We start from the raw sequence: 6,636 nt of genomic DNA on the forward strand, positions 1-6,636 counted from the left end.
AGTCACACCACACAACCAACCTCACACAGGAGACATATTGGGAGGGGAAAACCCAAGAGGGAACATGGCTGCCTCTGCTCAGGTAAGGAAGCAGCTGTGAGCTGAGCTGAAGGTGGAGTTTGTAGAGGATGCTTTGCCTCCCACATCCCTAAGAGTTTTCCAGGGTAGGATTGGAGGGTTATGTGGCCTGCTCTGGGGGCAAGACCAGGGACTAGTAGGATTTTCAGCCCAGGGATTGGTGAGTTTGGGCAAGTTTTTTTTTCCCCCAAGTGGGCTTGGACCTTTTACTCAACAGTGCTTTCTTCAGTTTGTTAGGATTGACATGATGATCATGCTGAATCATGAGGCTGTCAAGTCCCAGGTTACCTCCTCTGCCCAACCCCACATACTACAAAACAAGAGAAATAAGGGACACAGAGGTCAGCAGACCAACCACTTCATTTCAAAAGGAGAGGACGGAGAGCCCGAGACCTGGGTAATTTACCTGGGTTCCCAGCAGCTCAGCAGCTGAAACACACCCAGAGTATTCAACATCTTGTGTCCCCTGGCCACTCACCTGGGCTTTTCTTTCTGTCACTGTCACTACAGCCTTGACCTCTGAGAAGTTGCAGGTGACTGACAGCTGCCTCCCGTCCCTGTGTTCAGAGTCTGTGGTGTGCATTAGCCATAGAAGCTTCCTGCTTCGTTGTTTGTACTCCTTCAGACCCAGGCCTGCTGTGGTTTGGTTGCCTGTCCTGCAAAGGTCCACATGCCAAGGAGTGGTCTTAGTAAGTGCTGTCTTTGGGGGGCTATGTCTGCAGGATGTCCTTAGGTCATTGGAACATGCACACACAGGGGACTTCCCCTCCCTAATCTGTTAGTCTCCTCCTTCCCAGCTTTGGATGTAGCTGCTAAGTTTGACCCACTCTCCCATGGTGACATTCAGCTCTTATCAGAGTCCTAACCCTGGGATTCTCTAACCTTGACCTAGAACCTCCAGGACCTGGGAACTAAAATAAACTTCTTTGTTGTGGATTTGGTTTATTGCTTATATTATGTTAATTGGGCTCCCAATTTACACAAGGATTCGCACAGATTCTGCAAGTAAGAAGCCTCAGGTCCCTGCCCCCAGTTGACTCTAATTGGTAAATAAAGTTGCCGGGAGGCCAGTGGCTGGGCAGAGAGACAGAGACAGGACTTTAGATTTCCTGGGCAAGGGAACCCAAGAAAGAAGGATGTAGAACTGCCATGCCAGGGAGGCAGAAAGACCAGGCCTCAGAAGTGCAGGACAGAGAGACTGCCACCGTGTAAGAGTCAGGGACTGTAGCCCAAGAGGGCTGCAGGCCTGTGTCCAGGGTGGCTAAATAGAATACAGGATTTAGTTAGAAATAATTCAGGAATATCAGAGGTGGGAAGTGTGTAAGCAGAGAGGAGATTTGGAAGTACCCAGCCATTGCACTGTTTTCTTTTGGGAATCTGAACACTGGGTGGGAGGCAATTTGAGTAGCATTAATATTTAATGTACCACCTCTTTGTTTTATAAGTAACCTATGTCAGATATTATTGTTTTGTTTAGTTTAGTTATAAACATTTTATTAAATATGTGTTTGTTCATTTTTGTTTGTTTGTGTATATGTGCCTGTGTAAGTTTATGCTCACCACATGCACGTAGTTTCTCTTAAAGGTCAGAAGAGGGTATCAGAACCCCTAGTACTGGTGTTACAGGCAGTTATGAGGTGCCTGATATGGGTGCAGGAACCAAGCCCACATCCTTGTAAGAACAGTAAGTGCTCTTAACCACTGTCTCTCCACATCTTCCTTATTTATTTATTTACTTACTTACTTACTTACTTACTTAATTTACTATTTTGAGGCAGGGTTTTGCACTTGCTGGCCTACAGCTGTCTGTGTAGAACAAGTTGGCCGTGAGCTTGGCAGTTGTCTGTTCTTTGCCTCCCGAGCACTAGGACCACAGGCAGGCACCACCATGCCCGGGTTTACTGTCTTTCCCTTGAGCATCCTGAGGATTGAATCCAGGATTTATAGGGGCCGAGCAAGAGCTCTCACTAAGCTAGACCCCAAGCCCGAGAGACCGGGGCTCACGCCTCGGCTCATCTGTGGAGCCTCTAGGAACTGAGGACAGCAGGTTTGCTCCCAGGGGTCTCAGCTTGGACCACAGACATAGAAAGAGTCTGTTGAATATCATGGTGAGCTATTCCTTTTCAAATCATATGCTCATTTTATCTACCATATATCACCTATCAATCTATCTATCATCTAGCTATCTATCTATCATCTATCTATCTATCTATCTATCTATCCATCTATCTGGCTATCACCTATCTACCTCTCCTTGCATAAACTGTAGACTGTGTCTGAATTCTGGAATGCCTGACACCCGTTTCAGACATATAATTAGAAGAGGCCTGGGCCACAACACTCCATGACCTGAGGCTTCCTTCACTCAGTGCTTTCCACAACTTGAGAAACTGATTCAAACATAACATAACCTTTTTTTTTTTTTGTTTTTTTGGATTTGGTTTTTTCAAGACAGGGTTTCTCTGTATAGCCCTGGCTGTCCTGGAACTCACTCTGTAGACCAGGCTGGCCTCGAACTCAGAAATCCGCCTGCCTCTGCCTCCCAGAGTGCTGGGATTACAGGCGTGCACCACGGCCCAGCTCAAACATAACCTTTTTAACATTAGCATTACTTGACTCTAAGAATAGAATAGATTCTTAGATTAAAATCTGGAATGAAAAGCAGAGATATGGAAAGAATGTTTTAGAGGTACAACCCCATCATCATTAATAATGTTTTGGTGTTATTTCTTTTCTGCCAAATTTTTTTCTTTGGTGTATATACACAGAGAACTATCATACAGTTCTGGCAAGCCGAATAATGCTTTTTGTTTGAGAGAGCATGCGTGTGTGTGTGTGTGTGTGTGTGTGTGTGTGTGTGTCAGGGTTGTTGGTTCTTAGGAGTCATCCACCTTGTATCATGAGACGTGTACAACAAGCACATTATAGACTGAGCCACTTTCCATCCCCCCCTTTTTTGTTTTTTGTTTTCAATTAAGTCTTAAGTCTGAGCAAATAAAGAAAAAGCTTACATATCCCAGGAACTGTTAAACACAGTGCACTTAGACGGTAATAGGCTCAAAGAAAGCTTCCCTTTCAAATGTGGCAATCACACATGCTATCCATGTTAGTGCGATAACAACTCCTTCTAGTAAAGAAATTTTATGATTTAAAAATGTTTTATGCATTTTGCCACATGGTAACTATACATACTTACAGTATAGCATTTCACCGTATGCAACTCAGTAGGAAAGATAACACATATTAAGTACTCTGTTGGCCAGAACTTAGTTGTATGCTGTAGTTTGTGTTCCCTTGCTGAAGCAGAACGACACAGCGTGTCTGTGGAATGATGCTGCAGCAGAGGTAACAGCAGTGATGTCTGTAGCAGGAGCAGTGGGGACAAGCAGAGCACGGGGTCCCATTGGAAGGGGAAGCAGCTGGCAGAAGTGTGTTAACCTTTCCTCCACGTCATTGGGTTTAATACGTTAACTCTCTAGTCAAAGCTGCCCCTTTGAGGCCAGGGTTCATTAAAAAGGGTTACTGGTCCTTGCTGGTCCCAGTTGACGATGGTAAGGAAAACAGAAACCTGAAAGCTCATATTGATGGGGACAAAGCTGGAGGGTCAGCACAGCGCCCCAGCTCCTCCCCAGCCTGACAGAACTGAAGAGCTATTCATGGCTGCTGGAGGGCTTCCAAGCTGGGAGTGTAAACGTACGTGGATCATCTTTGCAGAGAGGAACTGCACAGTCCCCAGTGCCTCCTGCTTGATTCGGATCGACTGTTTATTTGTTTAGTCCTGTAATGATATTATCCACAGGGCTAGAGCCACACAGGCAGGAGGAGGAATTCCTAGAGGAGGGAGCCTGTGAGTGTTTATTGCCCTGTCAGCCTTTCACGACAAAAGACAAAAGTTGTTGTAGTGTGTGTTCCCACACACCCATCCATATGGACAATATCGAGTGTGGGTGCTGATGAAGAAAACGGCTCCCCAGAACTCAGGGTGCCAGCCGCCTGGCTGAAATGTGGAGACATGCTCTCCCGGGGAGCCTCTGATTAAGCCCACTGTGCAGAGCAGAAAGGAATTCTGAGATGTTATCCATACCAGAGGTAACAAGAAAGTCCAGCTGACTGGCTCAGGCCTTGTGCTTCTTTGGGCCTTGGGCCTCTTTCTTTTCTTTTCTTTCTTTCTTTCTCTCTTTCTTTCTTTCTTTCTTCCTTTCTTCCTTTCTTCCTTTCTTCCTTTCTTCCTTTCTTCCTTTCTTCCTTTCTTTCTTTCTTTCTTTCTTTCTTTCTTTCTTTCTTTCTTTCTTTCTTTTTTTCTTTCCTTTTCAGGCCCAGTGGTTTCCTGTGGCAATGCATATTTGGGGGGACCCATGATTCCTTTCTCCTTGGTGTGTCTATTTATAACTTCGTACTGAGGCCGTTCTTGACCATGCATGTATGACCAACGCCAGTTGTAGCTCATCTCCTCAGAACCACACGGCCACCAGCTAAAATGTGCTGCCAATTGCTTTCTGATTATTTTTCTGGAAGCTTGCACTCCGAAAAGCATTTTCTAGCTCAGGACCATGTCATCCACCCAAAAAATACACAACCGGAAAGAACAGGCCAAATGAACCAACAGAGCCCCGCATGTCACTCCACTGGCTGGGACACAGGGTTCTACTCACCAGTGGTTGTGGCCCTGACCGTGGGTCTGGGGGTGGGGGTGGGGTGCCACATGAATGCTGGGCTCCTGACTGTGGGTGTGCCACCCAAACGCTGCCATCACACGGCTTGATCAGTGCCACCTGCGAGTCTCACACAGTCCACCATCGCCAAGGCAGCCAAGGGTACTGGAAAGTAAACTCAAGCAGAATGGCTGGCTGGCACAGGCTCTGAGAAACAGCACTGGGGGGCACGCCCAAACCACCCCAAAAACATGATGCCCTGCTGCCAGAAGCCAGGGAGGAAAGATGGGCTGGCCAGGAACCTCAAGGAGAACCCCCGGGGCTCACTTTGTGTACGGAGGCAAGGTGACCACGGTTGGGTCAAGAATAGCAGTTATCTCAGAAACTAGCCATTTCTGGTTGCCAAACACTGGAGACATCTTCAGGATGAAGGCCACAGAAAGGAATCTGAAGAGCCCTATCCAACCCACACAGATCCCCAACCTCTATTCTAGTGAGAAGCCAAACTGAACAGCCTAAATGTTATTAACGTTTGTATAATGGGATACAGACAGAAACCGCTTAGCAAGAGAACTGGAGGCCCATTTATAATCCCCCATGCCCTGGGTTTCTGGAGGAGGCAGTGGAGGAGGCAGAGGGGCAGGGGTTGCTATGATTAAGTCTTGAGCTCAGTCTGATCTCCACCTTCTCAGTTCATCTAACTGGGAAAGAAAATCGAGAAAAATTCCTTCACAGGGGTTGCCAGGCACTGATAGGCAGAGACAGAGCAATGGGAATTCTTCGCCCTATTAGAAAGCAGCCCATGCTACAGAGGAGCTGTAGCAAAGGCAATCTACAGACAGCCTGGGTGTTTTTCATACCGGGACTAGTGTGCTCTGGACAAACACAAATCGCTCCCAGCCTGCAAAGGGGGTAGAAACCTTCCAAGCATGAATGAGTTCCCTGCCACCACCACCCCTCCCCACCCCCTCCTAAGGGTGCCTGGCCCTGCCAAGAAATCATTTACAAATAAAGAACTCTCAGAAATGTGCCCTACCTTCGGCCAAAGAGAAGAACCTCTTTTCCAATAAATATTTGGCCAGGAAAGGGGGAGAGAGGCCAAGAGTCACAGAGGGAGGGGGGCAGCGGCCTGGGTTTGTTTGCATTGCCCGGCCAGAGCGGGAGCAGCCGGGCGCAGCTGACCACGGGTACAGATAGGTTAATTTCCACATGGAGCTGCAGAAACCCTATCCGCGGGTTGCGAAGCGTGGGTCAGCCAAGGCATGTTAATCTGTTTAGCATGTGCGCCGCACGCAGGAGCCAGACCACCGGGGCGCAGGAGGCGCGGCCGCAGCCGCAACCGCAGCCGCAGCCGCGCTCCTCCGGGGGAGTTAATAAAGAGCTTAAGGCAAGTAAGTGTATCGAGCTTGCGCGCGGCTCCGGGCCGGCGGCCTCGGGGAGGGCGAGGCTGCCTGCGGCCGGCCATCGCGTCCCCGCAGCCCTAGGAACCGCGCTCAGCGAGCCCGGCGCCCGAGCCTCCGGGGCGCCCGCGGGCCGGACTCCCATCGAGCGGGCCGGGTCGGGAAGCGCCGCGGTGGGGAGGAGGGAGAGCGAGGGTCTAACCATCTCGAACATTTTTAACTAATCAAAATATTTGCTGATGAGTATTTATTTTTACAAGAAGTCGGTTTGGCTGGAGACCTCCCGAGCAACAATATGGGCTGCCGTATTAGGTTTGTGTCCCAGCCAAGTGCGGTTGGGTTTATTGAATCTGTGCGCACAGGGATCACTCGTTCCGGAGATGTCTCTGTGTTTTGGGGAAGGCGTTTTTTTTTCCCCAAGACCGTCTTTCTGCAGATGTCCCTTAGAATACAACCACATGTCCCCCTAAAGCACGGGAGACTTCTTGTATTGTATTTGGGCTCAA

Source organism: Apodemus sylvaticus, chromosome 16, assembly GCF_947179515.1.
Source record: "Apodemus sylvaticus chromosome 16, mApoSyl1.1, whole genome shotgun sequence".
Classification (NCBI taxonomy): domain Eukaryota; kingdom Metazoa; phylum Chordata; class Mammalia; order Rodentia; family Muridae; genus Apodemus; species Apodemus sylvaticus.